General features: G+C 43.0%; 1 protein-coding gene and 1 non-coding gene across 4 annotated transcripts in view; both read left to right on the top strand.

Moving 5' to 3' along the window:
- Positions 1-18,869, top strand: part of UNC5B (unc-5 netrin receptor B) — a 253,877-nt gene that overhangs the window by 37,669 nt on the left and 197,339 nt on the right. The window lies entirely within an intron of this gene.
- LOC143932535 (U6 spliceosomal RNA) lies at positions 6,475-6,577 on the top strand. The gene has a single exon (XR_013262960.1). It is a non-coding gene; the product is annotated as a U6 spliceosomal RNA (small nuclear RNA).

The following is an 18,869-nucleotide window of genomic DNA, read 5'->3' as shown; positions in this document are numbered from 1 at the left end:
TGCCATTTTAAAGCAACTATAGGTCAAGCGTTTCTCCTAGGTCCTTAAATCAAATCCCCAGGGTTAATTAAGGCCAGATGGAAGTACATTAAGGTTGAACACAGGTGGTCAAGCAAGCAGTTTGGGGCATTTAAAAATGGATGGTAATGTCAAGAAAATGGTATCTTGGGAATTACTCTGAACCACTTTGGCCTCCCATTGCTCATGTTCTGCTGTCTTCAAAGACATGGATACTAGTTACTTTATCACGCAACATGAACTACTGGGCATAAAGCTGCTCCAACCCTCAGGAGGGACATATAAAATGTCTTGCTTTGGACAAAAGTACTGCTGGATGCACGGTGTGGCAGACAGTTTACAAGCAGAGTATGGGAATTGCAGGAGGCAGATGAAGCCTCAGACTTGTTACAATGCAGAGTACAACCATGATGAGTTCATTAGAGCAGATGTTACGGCTATAAAGTCAGGGGGTCCCTGCTGTTTATCAGCCCCCAACATCCTCTGGATTACAGCAGTGGTAAAGTGAGTGAAAACATTTACTGGGGCGGTGTAGTAAATCACGACGGACCCTTCTCTCCCCCAGCTATCTCATGTCATCTCGGCCCCTTCACTTCTCTTGTAAAGAGTTTTTTGTTGTCTCCCTCACACTACACTTCATTTTAACAGCACAGAGGCCTGTACAAGCTCATATGTGACTCATGACAACAAAGGAGATTCATTAGCATCTCTTTAGCTATGTGGATTTAATGCACTTCGGTTATTCACGGAAAGTTGGTGGTTTTCTCTCCCCTTCTTTTGGGCACAGCTGGAGGCCTTTATTCTTTGTCACACTTTGTATTTCTTCTGAACGCTCCTTTAAGCAATTCATTCTTCATTGCTTATTAATATTAACTTTTGATTTTTTTTTTCTCATCACTTTTTTTTTGATTATATTTTTTTAATGAGGCGGAGAGAACAAGGATATGAAAAACAAAAAAAAGTAATGAATCCATGTGTGTCCTTCAGCACTTATTGTATAGGCAGTATAAAGGGAAGGGATGATGTACAATGTCCCCTGGCAGCTAGTCGGGTTGTAGTATATGTTTGTCAGATAAATTCAGAAATGTATCCATACATATTGCTGCAGTTTGGACGCCATCTTTGTACTTCAGAACCATTTAGCGATTGATTCATATGTATTAGGCCCCGTTCACACCTGAGTAATTTTCAGCTTGAAACTTCAAGCTTGTAGCTCTAAACCCTTGTACACACGGTTGGAAATTCAGACGGAAACGGTCCGATCGGATTATATTGTCGAAAAATCCGATCGTGTGTGGGTTCTATTGGAATTTTTGCTTCGTTAAATCCGCCGGAAAAAAAATGAGAGCAGGATCTCAAATTTTCCAACAACAAAATCCGATCTGACTTTTTCCGATCGTTTGTAGAAAATTCCGATCGGATTCAGATCAAAGTACGAGAGCAAAGCTATTGGCTACTAGGTTGAACGTAGTCCTGTCGGAATGAACAAGCGGCATCACATTCCGAACAATCGGATTTTCCGACAACTTTGTCCGACCGTGTGTATGCAACACCAGTTTCGGACAAAATCCTACGAAAAAATCAGACGGTTTTTGTGGTCGGAATTTCTGACCCTGTGCACAAGGGCTAACACTCAACATGCCAAATCCTACTCATTTCAATGGCCTCTGTTTACATCAGAGCCTTCTGTCACCTGAAGCAAAATGCCTGTCGCTCGAAAAAGTACATGAGCTTCTTTTTTGGCAGATTGGAGACAGATTGAGCCCCACAGACTTCAATGGAAATGTGCAACATGAGCGTTTTATGAGCGTTTTTTGCTCAAACAACAGCTCTCCACCCCTAGTACCCTCCACCTCTCCTTCCCATAGTGCTTTCTGTTGGCTAAGAAAAAACACGTGAAGTTGTAAAATGCTTCACACCTCTAAAAACACTCAAATACGCTCAAATAAAAATGCCTGAAAGTCGCTCTGCTCAAGTGTTAATGCAGCCTTACTGCAATTTGGACACCATCTTTGCACTGCATTATAGGGATGCCTTTTTTTTGTCTTTGTTTTTGATGGGAAAAGTGACTATAGCTATCTGCTGTTGTTGCTGTACAGTAGACCTGATTTAGGGCAGTAGGGCAAACCATAGATGGATCAATTTTTTTTTCCTTTCCTTGGTTCAGTGTTGATGGGGTAATGCCTCCCGCAGCGTTATAGTATTCTGCCAGCAGTGAGCGAGTGTGTTACTCTGCTCAGTTTATGAATGGACAGGAGTCGCTGTCTTCCTGTCCATTCATCTTCAGTGCTGAGAAAGAGACTGGGGAATCTGTGTCCTCAGACTCTTTCTCTGTCTTAAAGGGGAGATGTCAGTATTCTTCTTAGATCCCAGATATCTCACCAAAGCCCCCCCCAACATGATTGATTAACAAAAATGCAAAAAGAAAAATACATTTCTTTCAGGTTGTTCCCCCTGCTTGGACCTTGGAGGGGATAAACCCAGAAAATAGGGATGTTAGTGCAAATAAAAAAAAAGTATCACAGACAGTACTCTGCTTTGTATTACTGTCTGTGCCACCATTAGGGAGATCCCCCCTCTATTTGTTATGTTTACTATTATCATTGAAAGTGAAAGTAAAAGAAAATCCCCAAATTTTGGTTTGTCCCCAGAAAAGTAATAGAGGGGAAATCTTCCAATGGGGACACTAGTTCTGGTGAGCTGGGGTCCCAAAGGAATTCCTTTCATTTGCAGGGATTTCCTCTCACTTCCTGTTTAAAAATGGGACAGGAAGTGAAAGGAAGTCATAGAAATGGGACACAGATGGCGAAAATAAATCTGACAGGGGTTATAACCCTCCCTTGCTCTATCAAAAATGAAAAGTTATAGTTTTACTTTAAAGCGGTAGTAAACTGCATTTAAAAAAAGAAATATAAAAATAAAAGGGATCCGGGCAGTTTAAGTCATAGTGTGCTAATATGCATTTCATACCAGCAGTTTAAAGCGGAGTTCCGCCACTTTTTTTTTTTTTTTTTAAGTCAGCAACTACAAATACGGCAGCTGCTGACCTTTAAAATATGGACACTTACCTGTCCAAGGCGCCCATGATGTCGGCAACCAAAGCCAATCTGTCCCTCGGCTCTCAGGTGGAGGCGCCACCATCTTCGGTAAGGGAAAAAGGAAGTGAAGCCTGGCGGCTTCACAGCCTGGCTCCCTACTGTGCATGCGCGAGTCGCGCTGCATGATCCCACTAGTCCCTCCTGTCTTCTGTGACCTGTGTGTCTCCCAGAAGATAGCGAGGGGGACGGAGGAGGTGCCGGATATGGCGTAGATAGCCGCAGATACTGCGGCTATCTATGCCCGGAAGTGGGAGCAAATACCTGGATTAGACAGGTATCTGCTCCCCCCTGAAAGATATCAAATGTGACACGGGGGAGGGGGGATTCCGAAAAGCGGAAGTTCCATTTTTGGGTGGAACCCCGCTTTAAGTCAGAATGTGCTAGTCTGCATCGCATACTAGCGCATTATGACAGATTTACCTGAAAACAAAGGCCCTCCTGCGGCGCACTTCCATCTTCACTCGGTCTTCAGTGATATGAATGTCCAAACCGGCAATGACGTCACTCCCGCGTGATACGGCACGTCTCTGAAGGAACAGTGACGTCACCGGCTACATCTAAAGTAAATATCTCCTAATATCTCTTGTTCCTTGTACACTGAAACATTGATACTCAATACTTTGTATGTTTCATTACAACAAAAATGCTTTACTTTGCCTGTCACAATGTATCAAAAAAAGGTATCTTTACTGCTTCCTCTGCTGCTGGGATTTTTGGGTAATGAAATGCACATGGCCTTTCCTGGCATACTATTTGATGTTACAAGTCACATTAACACAAGTGCTATATAGCCCAGTGCCTGCTGTTTATCACTACTTTCATTGAACATCACAGACATGCTCAGACAGATCTAGAAGGGTGCCCTGACACTACATAAACAATTTCTGTCATATTGTTGGAGGATATTATACATGGTAAAACCATAGATATAATAGATATTGTGGGTTAAACCCCTGCTGTGCTCATTATGAGGGGCTCACACCATCCCTGTGCTGTGCTGACTTCCTCCTGGGGCTGTACCCCTGCTGTGCTCATTATGAGGGGCTCCCGCGATCCCTGTGCTGTGCCCATTATAAGGGGCTCCCGTTATCCCTGTGCTGTGCTGACGTCCTGGATTTTTCTCCCATTGACTACCAGTACCAGTCTCCCACTCCCATATTAAAAAAGGTAATTTTCCCAACCCTCACTCAGCAGCAGATGAAAACCTCTGATTGGTCAACAAAACACCAGTCACGTTTCCGTTGTAACGGAATTTGGATCCGAAATTCGTCTATGAAATTTCGTAATTCTTATACAATTCGGAAGCATAGAAATTCGTATTCCGAATGTATGAATTTTCAGAGTTTTTGATTCGTACGAAACGAACCGCACATGTCTAATACACAGTACATTTGCAGGCACCACATCACATGGTAACGCATTACCATGCAATTTCATATAGTGCGTATTCAAAAGTAGTGCATACACTACTTTTTGTACAATTTGAGCCCATTCAAATGAAAATTGCACTGTTAGGGAATGCTCAGGAATCACATCCAATGAGCCCCCGAATCCTGGGCGATCCTGGTGTGAACTGGCACTAAAAAGATGACATTCTAGTCATATGGAATTTTATCTATGCACTCAGTCGTCTCCTTAGATCCACTTAAAGGAAGTAATGACACCTGGAGTCGAGAAACCAGCCCGACCAACAACCCTTTCCAGTAAGATCAATGATCTGGGGCTGCTGATGGCTTTATAGCCCATATAGACATCCAGCTCCACCCAGTCCTGCCCAAATAAATACTTTCTTCAGTCATTATAGGGGGCTATAGGTTTTCGTTGTCTCTGCATAGTGATTGCCTTCTTTTTGAGGCGCTAAATATATAACATACGTAAGAAATATATTTACACCTATAATTTTAGATAGCCTTAAAGTGCAAATGAGTATGCTTTTTCTACATAGCTCAGCTGACGTGTTTTAAGGCGGAAGAGTTTGCAAAGTCTTTGTAACAAAACTTCCCCCCAGTGTGTTAAATAGAACAAAAGTCTGTTCCTAGAGACTGGCCCAGGCAAGGACCTTCTGCCCTGCTGTGCTGACCCCGACACTAGTAGGAAAAAAGAGCAAATGATTCATTGGACTGGCTTTACTCTCTGCTGTAATTAGTTTTGGGAGTTTCTTGGCTTCTGTAAAAGAGAAAACACAAAACCTCTGTGGGGAGAGCTCAGCAAATGCCATATCTCGAGAGAATACCTCCGCTGACTGAAGGAAATAAGAGCCGTGTCAGTCATGTTATACGATTGGGTATTAGTACATAGCATAACCAAGGCAAGAACCTTCGCTTTAGTAGTATCTAAAAGAACAGCTCTGTTTTGGCAGCAGCAACTAATCATCAGCTGTCCTGGTGGTCCCTAAAAAAATTTGATTAGTTGCTTAGGACATTAGACAGCTATAAGGCAGTTTGCATTTGAAAGACCGTACCTTGCAGGAGACATTCACACTCATCACAGATCCTTGCAAGCAAACTGGCTTGACCCTTCTCTGCTGTTGAGCAGAGGAAAGTATAACATTTTGGCTTTGTGGTTAGCACTTTTGCCTTGCAGCACTAGGATCCCTGGTTCAAGTTACAACCCGGACACTATATGCATGGTCAGGGCCGGGACAAGGGGTGGGCAGGAGGGACAGCTGCCCCTGGCGCAATGGTTTATTGCAGGGGTAGGGGGCACCCTAACCCTAAGGGAAAGGGGGGCGCAGTTTGGCATCTTTGCCCTGGGTGCTTGGCACTGTGCATGGTGTTCGCATGTTCTCCCTATGCTTACGTGGGTTTCCTCTGGGTTCTCTGTTTTTCTTCCTCACCCTAAAGACATGCTGTTTGGTTTATTGGTATATAAATACCTGTAATAATATGAAATAATTGACAAGGGTGTGCCACCCTCTCGCCTGGATGAGGATTGTGGCAGGTAACCATACTCAGACAACTTGTTTGAAGTGAGGCAAATATATCTCCACCCATCATTCTCAGAGAGTTCTTTACCCATTTATGGCCACTCCTAAAGATGTAGGGGCCTTTCAGCAGTGCTGAATTTATTCCAGACAATAACAGAGGGTTGTTAGTCTGAAGCCTAGTACACATGAGCCCAATGTCAGCCTGTTTCTATTGAACTGGCTGATATTTTGCACGTAACTGCCAACAGAAACTGCCTTCTGTCGAAGGCTTATGATTGGAAAAGGTCTGATGACCTACTCCTGATCGGCGCTCTCAGCCAATGGGTTGAACTAAAAAAACTAGTATTGTGTATGAGGCTTTATGTATTTTGCTTTGCGTATGGACAGTTTTCCAACACCAATGGACATCTTGTGAAAGGTGTGAAAAGGTGCCTGCTTTTGGCAGCACATGTACTAAAATTGGAACGATACAGAGAAGATTAGCATGGCCCTTTGCAAGGATGACGAGCAAATTTGTGAAGCGCTCCAAGTAAAAAAAAATATTAGGTGTGAAAAGGCAATATCGTTTACTGGTTATAGCTTTATAATGGTAGTAAAGCCCCCCTTGTTGTACCTACAGGTAAACCTATAATAAGGCTCACTTGCAATAAATATCTCCTAAACGTGCACCATTTAGGAGACATTTACTATAGTAGCAGCCGGTGACCTGACCACTGCCTGCGCACAGCACTCTCGATGGACAGGATGCCATCCATTGAGAGAGCTGTGCTGCAGCCATGACTCCTGCAACCATGCATAGAAAACAAACAAAAATATCGCGCTTGGGGCAAAACCTAAATGTTGCAACTAAAAACCATCAAATATCAAATTATGGATCAAATCAAAAAAGTTATACATAAAGTTGCACTAAATATGCGTGAAATCTATAGTGAAAAAAGTAATAAAACTCAGTATAGATTATATAGAAAAAAATAATAAATCAAAAAAAAAAAAACCTGCAAGCATGCGCAAGAGTGACGTCATCGCGGCACGGCTATACAAACAGCCGAAGCACGCAAACCCAGAAGGAAGACCGGATGAAGATGGTAGTCCTGTCAGTGGTGAGGGCTTCATTATAAGGTAAGTCTTTCATAATGTTTTTCTTAATGTGCTAGTATGCAATGCATACTACCTGCATGGGACCATTTTTTTTTTTTTGTGGTTTACTACCGCTTTAAAGCTTCAATCCAAGTGAGAGAAAACCATCTTGCAGTATCTTATATCTCTCAGGGACCAGTCTGTTGGTATGATGTCTGTGCTTGCTTCTTGCATCTACGCTCCTGCTTTGGCCATTGTGACTGGCCCTAGTGTTGACATTTTTTTTTTTTAATGTATTTAAAATTATAGTGAGAGTAAAAAATTACATAACACCTGTGGTTAATAGAAGGTATAGTGTCCCATCATTGGTTTTAGTGGAAGGAATAGTTCCCCATCGTTGGTGTCAGTGGGGGGAATAGTGCCCCATCTTTGGTGTCAGTGGGAGGAACAGTGCCCAACTTTTGGTGTCAGTAGAAGGAATGGTGCCTCATCGTTGGTATCCGTAGAAGGAAATTTGATCTCATATGGGTGGGAGGAATAGTGTCCCAAAGGCCTGATAAAAGAAAGCAAAAGGCCGAATCTGGCCTACAGATCAAATTTGGAACCACTGTTCTGGGGAATACAACAGGAACTGTTATAACACGCAAAACTCTCAAGTGGCAGAAAAAGTCTATAATTCTGCCTACTTTGGAGGTAACTGATGTATGGGCTCAGATCATTGAGCTATATTGGCAATGACATAAAAAATTAGGTAATCAGCATGTTCTATAGCTTTGCGTATAGATATGGTTTGCTATGTTGATATATTAATTTGTTGTACCTCCAAATAATTTACTCCATGAAGCTATCTTGAAAGGTGTTTTCCCGCCTTGTGATTTGTGCACATGGTATGCTTTTAGTGAAAGTTCCACCAGCCATATCTGTTTGAACCCATAAATCAATACTGTCATGTTAATAAACTTCAAGAGATATTCACCGCAAGTTGCGTTTCTAACACCCTGCTATTTGACATAATGCTATTAACATCAAAAGCATTTCTTTGGTTTCTTCCCTGCCAGGCAAAGTGATGAACACCCCAGTAGTGTGCAGGAGATGTTCAGCAATTTTAGTGCCATCCCATGCTGTGAAATGGTCACCCGTGTACTTTTTAAAGAACCTTCATCAGCCCCCACCCAGACATCCTTTGTTCCACCCAGCACACACACCGAGCTCCTTGGATGAGAAAGGGACACATGAATTGTTACACTGGAAGGACCATGAAGAATCACATTTTTGGAAGTTTAATGCTTATTAGACCCATCTGCCTGGGGGCTGTTGTCTTTGCTTGCTCGCCATGGCCACCAGCTTGTTATGTGAGCTTCCAGATGCAAACTGTATAGTCTAATTCACAAAAAAGGAATCAATTTACACATCGTACTGAATTGACCCAGAAGTGTATATTCTATTGTATGGCATTATTCAAAGGCACAACTTACCATATATAAAAGAATTAGTAAAGACATTATATACATATGTATTTTTTAATGCATCAGTTTTTTTAAGTCAATTTTTTTTCTTTTTAGTTTTGGATAGGTAGGGTATGTAAGGGGAATAGAATATCTGTCATGTTTTATTGCTGTTTGCCCTTTGTGTCCACTGTCCCTGTTAGCTCTTGTACACACGGTCGGACATTCCGACGGAAAATGTCCGATCGGACCGCGTTGTCGGATAATCCGACCATGTGTGGGCTTCATCTGACTTTTTCCGTCGGAATGTCCGACCAACAAAGTTTGAGAGCTGGATATAAAAATTTTCCAACAACACAATCCGATTCGGACTTTGTCCGATCGTTTGTAGAGAATTCCGATGGGACAAAGTGCCACGCACGCCCAGATCAAATTCCTAGACCAAAGCTATTGGCTACTAGCCTGAACGTAGTCCCGTCGTAACTAAATAACATCATCACGTTATGAACGATCTGATCTTCTGACGACTTTGTCCGACCGTGTGTCGGACAGTTTCGGACAAAATCCGACGGATTTTGTTGTCGGAATGTCCGATCGTGTGTACAAGGGCTAAGAGATAGGAAATACAAAATTTATAGTTGTCACAAGCACATGGATAGAGTAAAAACCATCCAATGAGAACACTTGGTCTGGTGACAACCCTCTAAAAGAGATTTCCCTTCTCACTTCCTTTTGTGTCTATACCTGATGTGTGTGTGTGTGTGATGGCGCTGAGCCGATAGAAGTGAAAGCTGCTTCTTATTGATCTACCGTAAAGTGTTTTTTTTTTTTTTTTCTTCAAATACACAGATGCATGGATGAAATGTAACAAAGATGGACCTTGTCCTGGTCCTAGTCTGTTACCTCTCTGATAGTGACAAAGGTAGTGCTTACCAGATGGTAAATTCTTTAATGTGCATACAAGTGCACCTGGTATAAAAGTTCATCTCACTTGAAGGACTTTTTAAACATGTAATGATTAGGAACATCAAATACATCATTTGGAAAAAGCTTCCCATTCTCAGGGCTTGAGCACCTGTGTTAAGGCTTGATGAAGACTAATGTCCTCTGACATTAGTCTTCCTTTTTCTTTTTTTTTTTAGTTCTTTTAGTTAAACAGGGATGAGTTAGAACCTGCAAGATGTTGATGCGCCCCCAAGAAACCGTTTTCTATGGTGGGGAACCTGCGGGTTCGTTTCTGAGCCTGGCTGTGTGCCTATGTTGACACACACAGAGTGGCTCGGCCTGCCACCCACTCCCTTTTTACAGCATTTGATTGACAGCAGCAGGAGCCAATGGCTTCTACTGTTGTCCGTGAGAGGGGAAAGAGAAAAGCAGTGGTGCTTCAGATGGGGCACAGCACTGGATCAATCCAAGGCTCAGGTAAGTATTTTTTATTTTTTTTTTCAAATATAAAGTTTATCAAACCCCAACCGGGGAAGAAGACAGCAGTGTTACAACATTGACAAAGGTATAATTTACATCACATATATCCACAAATCCTGTGGGGCTTAGTATCTGCCAATAAAAAGGGCAGAACCAATTTACATACTTCCTATGATGTAATAGCTAACAAGTAAACTCATTGGTAACCCGGCCCTGCCCCGTATTTGTAGCTGGTCTCTCTTCCCAAATTTTCAGTTTTCTACTTACTAACTGTAGGGTCCAGTAAAGGAGGGTAGGGGGAGATATGCCGCCCTGCGTTCATATCTGCGTTGGGTAGGACAAGAGAATAGAGGGGAGGGTAGGGGTAAAAGTATGCTTATTTGGAGTGGGGGGGGGAAGGAACCCGCCGCGACAGCCAGCGCGTGGGTCCGCTCAAGTCGGTCCCCGGGATTCCGGGCCTGTCCAAGGCCGCTTAGCAATTAAGAGTGCAAAAGGGAATTCCCTTCTGTTGAGTATATAAAAATATTCCAGCCAGCCCATGTTTGAGTGTATGTCTCGTGTTTGTGTTGTGCCCAGGTAAGTATTTTTTACCTTCGGACAGGTAAAGCGTTAACTTAAAAAACCTTCTGGCCTTAGAACCACTTTAACAGAAGTATTTACTGTACCCAATTGCAATAACATATGGACAGTTCAACTAAATCACCTCTACAGAAGGCTTGGGTTACTGTTGAATCGTATGAATAGGGGACAGTTATATCTGCAGATTCCAATAGTTACTGTAAATCTGTTCAGCTCCTGAGGACACCAGAGGTAGAGGAGTCCCTCTGAATAGGTCTGTTTAATGTTTGGAATGCTTCGCTCCAGATATGGTAGCAAATGGCTAATCTTTTAATGCATATGTGTTTTTATCTGTATGATAAAGCTTTGCTTACTTGCTCTGTTAATGCACTGATAACGATGTGAGTGGACCCTCAATCTCCTAGTCCTACCCTGATCTAAACTGACATGATAGTTGTAGTCCATAGACATTAGAATATATTCAAAGAGCCATTTTCAGCCTGGTAACAACCTAACACTAACAGAGTTGCCTGATAAGGCTTGTCAGGGCAGAGGGGTAGACGGGGGTGGGGAGACGTTTTTTGGGCAGATTAAATCTTTGTTCAGTTGCTTTTGTTTACTCTCTGGTAAGCTGGCACCATAGGAGTCTGATATGCATTATCTCAGCCTGTTTAGGCAGCCATTTCTGTTTGGGGAAGAAGATTCAGATGCCTGGGAGTGGTTTGACCACCTTCTGATGTTTTATAGCTGGCTATTTTTGGATAGCGTGGAGAGGGATTAGAATGCTGTGAGCTTTTATTGCTGCCTGTGCCCCCATTAGTGAGATTCACCCTCTCTGTCTGGTTTTCAATTATTATTGAGAGTAAAAGTGAAAGAAAATCCCAAAACTTGGGTTGTCACCAAAACAGGACTAGAGGGAAAATCTTCTGATGTTAACTACAGAGATCCCCTTGCTTTAGAGGGATTACCTGTCACTTGCTCTTTTGGTTATGGGGCAGGAAGTGAAAGTCTCCCCAAAGGGACGCAGGGCTTATAATCCTCCCTTGCTCTATCCAAAATGGGAAAAAAAAGTTTTGCCCTTAATTCTACTCCACAAATACAGATTTGCATACCCCTGGCCTACGGTGCTACCATAAAACACAGATGGACAGTAGATAGTCAAATGCAACAGTGTCCTTACATACATAGTTACATAGTTAGTAAGGTTGAATAAAGACCCCAGTCCATCCAGTTCAACCTGAGTGAGTGTCTACAATTGTCCCTATCCCTGTACATCAAACACTCACATCAGTCCCTACCCTCAAGGAGCCCACAATCCAAGGTCCCCATTCATATACTAGGGCCAATTTTGGACAGAAGCCAATTAACCTACCTGTGTGTCTTTGGAGTGTGGGAGAAAGCCGGAGTAGCCGGAGGAAACCCACGCAGGCACAGGGAGAACATGCAAACTCCAATCAGGTTGTGTCATGGTTGGGATTTGAACCACAGACCTTTTTATACTGCTAGGCGAGAGTCCTAACCACTACACCACTGTGCCACCCCCGCAGGGTGCAGGTCATCCACAAAAGGATCAACATGATGTTTTGGGGACATACAGGTGCATTTCACAAAGGCTACCATCCATGTTTGTTCCCTTGATAAAGAGGACCTGTGTGTCCCTGAGATGTGGTTCTTCTGTGGATGATGTGCATCTTTGGGTAAGAACACAATTACATTCCACTGTTGGTCGGCTGCCTGCTTTTCTTCACTTTATGAATGGCTATAGATGGGCAGGTGACACCTCAATAAGGACATTTGTTTAAAAAGTGGTTTTATTTTGTATTAGTCCAAAATTAAAAAATATAAATACATAGACTAGTGCATTGGAAACTGTGAGGACAGCACAAAACAGATAATATGGCAACATGGCATAACATTCACAAATCCTTCTTATGAATTGTCCTTATCTATTATGAACAGTAGGGAAAAAAGCCATATAAAGCGGCATAAACAATGACATTTGTATGCTGAAATGCGAGAATAGATTGCATAACATTGAACATTATTAAAAGAGAAATATGTTTTTGTTTTTTTGTTTTTTTTTGGTTATTCATACTTGCCTAGGTGAATGCTACATCTGTCCTCCGCCGCCTCTTCACTGAGAACCGAGCCACTGAACTCCGCCGATGGCTCGGTTCTCTCACCTCCCCAAGCAGAGAAATGCTGCCTGTCAGTCAGCATCTCTCCTGCTCCGCTCTGAGCGCTAAGCTGTGGAGGGGCGGGGAGTGGCCATCTCAGCGGCTCGCTGAGAGGCTGAGACTGCATCAGTCCAGGCAGCTGGCGGATCCAGACTTCTGAAGTCGGGATGTCGCGCTACCCAGACTGAATCTGGTGACGTCAGCGGAATTCAGACCACGCTCTGCTGAAAATGGGTCATAGGAGTGCAAAACGAATTGCACTCCTGTGACCCAGAGGAGAAGCCCATCCCAAAAAGCTCAGGCTGGACTTCTCCTTTAAATAAAGAAGGGTAGGGACGGGTATTATGAACAGTTGTCATTAGGAAAACAAAAGAAGGTGTGGATGGAGGAGGCAGGGATAGGTGTGGTGTCTGGACACTCCTGTCATCCCATAGGCCCTTGGGCCATAGTCCATTGAGTTAAAGAAGGTGATAATTAAATTGTGAATCCCTCTTGGATGGGACGGTCTATGATTTTCCTTCTGGAATCATAAAGACATTGTATTAGGCTGTAAGAAATCCCTTGTTTTTTCTGTCTTTGATAGGGGCAATCATAGAGGGTGGTATTTTTTTTTTTTTTCAAAGCAAATTTCCCATATTTTACCACCAATGTATTCTCTAATCATCCTAAATTGGAAAAACACAAAAGATTTTTATAGTGTGCAAAAATGGGGCAGTATCTGGTTCTATTCGATGGTCACCAAAGCTTGTTTACATACACTATATTATCAAAAATATTGGGACACCTGCCTTTACACACACATGAACTTGAATGGCGTCTTAGTCTGTGGGGTTCAATATTGAGTTGGCCCAACCTTTGCAACTATAACAGCTTCAAGGTTTAGGAGTGTGTTTATGTGAATGTTTGACCATTCTTCCAGAAGCGCATTCGTGAGATCAGGCACTGATGTGGACGAGAAGGTCTGGCTCACAGTCTCTGCTCTGATTCATCCCAAAGGTGTTCTATCGGGTTGAGGTCAGGACTCTGTGCAGGCCAGTCCAGTTCCTCCAACCCAAACTTGCTCTTCCGTGTCTTTATGGACCTTGTTTGTAGATGGTGCACAATCATGTTGGAAGAGGAAGGGGCCATCTTCAAACTGTTACTACAAAGTTGGGAGCATGAAATTATTCAAAATGTCTTGGTATGCTGACGGCTTAAGAGTTCACAGCACTGGAACTAAGGGGCCAAGGCCAACCCCAGAAAAATAACCACCCACCATAACCCCCCCTCCACCAAATTATTTGGACCAGTGCACAAAGCAAGGTCCATAAAGACATGGATGAGCGAGTTTGGGGTGGAGAACATGACTGGCCTGCACGGAGTCCTGACCTCAACCCGATAGGATGAATTAGAGGGGCGTCAGCAAGCCAGGTCTTCTCATCCAACATCAGTGTCTGACCTGACCATTCTTCCTGAAGTACATTTGTTAAACATTCCCATAGACACACTCCTAAACCTTGTGGACAGCCTTCCCAGAAGAGTTGAAGCAGTTATAGCTGCAGAGGCTGAGCCAACCCAATATTGAACCCTACGAACTAAAGTTCATGCGCGTGTAACGGCAGGCGTCCCAATACTTTTAGTAATATAGTGTATAATGGAGGTAGCACCCAGGCCAAAGAAGTGGAGACTTAGTTAAAATCAATTGAAATGCTCAGAGTAAACAATGATCCCTTTAATGTTAAAGTATAACTAGAGGCAATTTATTTTTTATTTTTTTTTGTTTTGAATAGAGTGGAGTAGGATTAGAACCCCTATCAGTTTTTATTGCTCTCTGTGCCCCCTTTAAGGAGATTCATCCACTATTTGTCCTGTTTACCTTTATCATTTAAAGTAAAAGAAAATCCCAAATTTTGAGTTGTCCCCAGAAAAGTGATACAGGGGAAATCTTCCAATGGAGACACTAGTTCTGGTGACCGGGGGGGTCCCTAATTTGCAGGGATTTCCTCCCCATTCCTGATTGGCTATGGGACAGGAAGTGAAGGGAAATCTCCCCAATGGGACATAGATGGCATAAAAAAAGGGGATGAGCCCGCTTTCTCCAAAATAAAAAAAAAAAATTTTGCCTATAGTTCTACTTTAAGCAATGAAGCAAATTTTATTTACTATGCCTTCTGCACTTGCTGGTGGCACTCTCACCACCCAAATAGTCCAATCACAAGGAAGGAAGGTAGTGAGACCTTTGATGCTCCTCCGACTAGCTGTCCTGTAACTTGCGGCTCTGCAGACACAATGTTGCAATCCATACACAGTTGGATACCTACTTCTGGTTCCTTGATGGATTAAAATAAAAAATAAAAACAAAAATGATGAGCTCCAGTGAAAGTTAGTAAATCCGGGCGCGACTGTTAGAGGCAATCATTATCTATTGCTAGGCTAATGAATAATGCCAGATCAGTGACGTTATTGGCTGTGTATGGCCACCTTTGATTGTCTTAGATGGTCTAAAAATACTTTTATGTTTCCTTCATGAGATGAGCAAATGATATTTTATTTGTTTTTATCAGTAAACATGGAGGTTAATGGATAAGTGGATGTACATGCTAGCCTATTAGTGTAGATCACAGACCACTGTGACTCCCACACTGCTCTGCCAGAACCCTTTACAAGGCCGCTATGAGGCTAATGGCTTTGGAACAAAACAGCCATCTGTTGTTCTCACCAGAAGTTATATAATCACATTCAGCGCACACACAAAACAATGTTCTAATAATGTTATGGCTCAGAAGTAAACCCACGTGAGCATTGTCGCTTAGTGGTACCAGCGCAGTCCTCCTCGCCACACATCTGGATATGAATTATTTATACAGCTGATTTGAGCTCCCTAATATACATGGGGCTTGGCAGTGATGAAATGACATGATCCCGACAGCGCTTTACTGAAACTTTTTGTTAACTTGAAATTGAAAGCATCGGCGGCATTGAATCATACCCTAATATTGGGATTTCTAATGTCGCATAGATATTGCTTGCCCATGTAAAGGGCTTAATGTAATTCCAGCTTAGCGGAGTGTCAGCTGGACCAGACGGGTCGAAAGAACAACAATGTGCGATAAGATGCTTATGTACAGACAACCGACAGACAGTAGTGGGAAGGAGGATACACATTGCTGATTGTCATTGCACACTGCTGAAATTCCTTTGTAAATATCCTTACATTGGCAGCTTATCGTGCCGCTTTTTTTGTGGAAGAAAATACCTGATGTACACATACAGTGTGTGTGTATATGTTTGTATATACTATATGTGTATACCGTATTTATCGACGTATAACACGCACCCCAAGTTTAGGAGGGTATTTAAAAGAAAAAAAAACTTTTAGGAGGGAAGTTTAAGGAAAAAAAACTTACATTTAAATGCCCATCAATGCAGCCTTGTCAGCCATTTGCAGCCTTGTCAGTGTCTCTTGCCATTTAAAAATGGTGCCGCCGAGATACAGAGCGGATGTCCTGTGTATCTAGGTAGCGTTCGGTAGTTCTTGGCTGCTCTCGGCGGCTTTCGGGTATTTTCGGCCGTACTCGGCCGTTCTCGGGTAGTTTCGGCGTTCTCGGCTATTTACTGCCACACTCGGCCATTCTCAGCTATTTTTGGCAACACTCGGCCGTTCTCGGGTTGTTTCTGCGTTCTCGGCTATTTACTGCCACACTCGGCCGTTCTCGGCTATTTTTGGCCACACTCGGCCGTTCTCGGGTTGTTTCTGCGTTCTCGGCTATTTACTGCCACACTCGGCCGTTCCCGGCTATTTTTGGCCACACTTGGCCTTTCTCGGCTAGTTTTGCCCGTTCTCGGCTATTTTCTGCCACACTCGGCCGTTCTCGGCTATTTTTGGCCACACTCGGCCATTCTCGGCTAGTTTCGGCCGTTCTCAGCTATTTTTAGCCACACTCGGCCGTTCCCTGCTATTTTTGGCCACACTCGGCCATTCTCGGCTAGTTTCGGCCGTTCTCGGCTATTTTCGGCGGCTTTCTGCTTTCCGGCCACCCCCATTAAATCATTCTCCTTTAGCTATTACCTTTTGTACCACCACCCCCTCCTTTTAGAATGTAAGCTCTATGAGCAGGGCCCTCCTGTACCTTTTGTATTGTACTGTAATTATGTTGCCCCCCCCCCCCATATATTGTAAAGCGCTGCGCGGCGGTATATAAATCGTGTATAATAATAATAATAAAATTATATATAGTGAGATTTTCCAGTGTTTTAAAATCTAATGCAAGTACTGATTTTCAGTTTGCTGGCTTGCAATGTTTGCCTCCCACATCCAGATGGGGAAGGACATGGTTGGAGTCTGCATAGAACATGAAAATGTATGCTTGCCCAGGGCAGTTTTGTATGTTTTTTGCCACAGTCATCTTGCAAATCAGTTGTACCTCAGCCGTATTTTAAGATCATCTCATTTGCTTGCCGCCCACGTAAGAGGTTAATGCCCCGTACACACGAGCAGATTTTCCATCGTAAAAAACTTGGATGGTTTTTCCGATGGAATTCCGCTCAAGCTTGGCTTGCATACACACGGTCACACAAAAGTTCTCTGGACTTTCGACCTCCAAGAACGCGGTGACGTACAACTCTACGACGAGCCGAGAAAATGACGTTCAATGCTTCCGAGCATGCGTCCAATTGTTTCCGAGCATGTGTAGGGTTTTTGCTCGTCGGAATTGCTACAGACGATCGGAGTTTCCAATCGGAACTTTTTCCGACCAAAAAATTGAGAACATGCTCTCAATCTTTTGCTGGCTGGAATTCGGCCAGCAAAAGTCCGATGGAGTATACACACGGTCACATTTTCTGATCAAAAGCTCTCTTCAGTCTTTTGCTGGCGAAATTTCCAATCGTGTGCGTGGCATAAGACAAAAGAGGGCGAGGTTTAGCAATCCCATGCCACTCATACAATTCCATGGATGGTTGAGGTTTCTGTGTTGAGAGTATGCTCATTGTGCGCTCCCAGAACAGTGACTGAGCTGTCATAGACCGCTCTCAGCGCTTCTAATAATGGTCAGCAGAACAGTGGTCATGTGGTTGGGCAGACTTTTTCACCCCCTAGGCATAAAAACATACTTAAAGGGATGCTGGGACTTGGCATGATGGGGTTAAAGTATATCTCAAACCAAAACTTTTTTTGTTGTTGTTTTGAATAGGGTGAGGAACAGTTAAAGCTTAGTACACACACACGGGCCATGTGGTCGGCTTCTGTCAAAGTGTCATGACCGAAAAAGGTCGGCCGACCGGTTCCCATTGGCTCAGAGCACTGACCGCAGCGTTCTAGCAGGGGACCGTCCACCTGTCAGAACACAATATCTCAGCAGGGGAGATCGCTGTACTAACATCAGATTGTCAGTACAGTGGCTCCAACCTGAGCTGTCAGTTTTTTTTTTTCTCTCAGCCCTCTGGATTGAATGAAAAAAAAAAAAAAAAAAACTGGTAGTGTGTTTTTATTGTTCTCTTTGTCCCTACTGGCAGGATTCACCCCCTTTGTTGGTCCTGCTAACCATTGTCTCAGCAACAGAAAGTGATAAGATATCCAAATATTTAAAATTGCCACAGGAACAAGAATTGAGGAGAAACCTGCCAATGAGTAAACCTGTTTCAGGTGACAACCATTTAGAGGTGACATCCCTTCACTTTAGACAGATCTCTTCTTCTTGCCGTGTCTCTGAGACAGGAAGTAAAGGGAAAGTCTCCAACTGGACACGGCCAAAAAAAAGTGACGGAAGGTTTTCTGCTTTGTTCCAAAAAAAAAAAAAAATTGGTTTTAATACACTTTATTATTTTTGGATGCCTTATAAATCAAATATTAATGTCACATCAATATTTCATTTCTTGGATATTGTTTTATAATAAAATCCATAACCGTCATCAAAGGTGAAAAACAGCCAAAGCATTAATTTCATTTGTTTGCTCGACTTCAAAGGGAAACCAGTGTTTAATATTCCACATTTTGCTTTTGATGTCACCGTGGCCAGCTTTAGGGGACGTGAACATGCATGCTTCCTCATTGCAATTAAAGCGTGTATCTTTATGCCACAATCATTCCGCAGAACACTTGTACATCGATCAACGGAAGGAAGTTTAGGGATGGGCATATTGCATCAAAATGTTCGTTTACGGGGAT

The sequence above is a fragment of the Lithobates pipiens genome, unplaced genomic scaffold (assembly GCF_037356315.1).
Source record: "Lithobates pipiens isolate NorthernLeopardFrog02 unplaced genomic scaffold, aLitPip1_a1.2 Scaffold_25, whole genome shotgun sequence".
Lineage (NCBI taxonomy): Eukaryota > Metazoa > Chordata > Amphibia > Anura > Ranidae > Lithobates > Lithobates pipiens.
The sequence above is the reverse complement of the archived record's forward strand: the minus strand, read 5'-3'. Positions and strand labels throughout refer to the sequence as shown.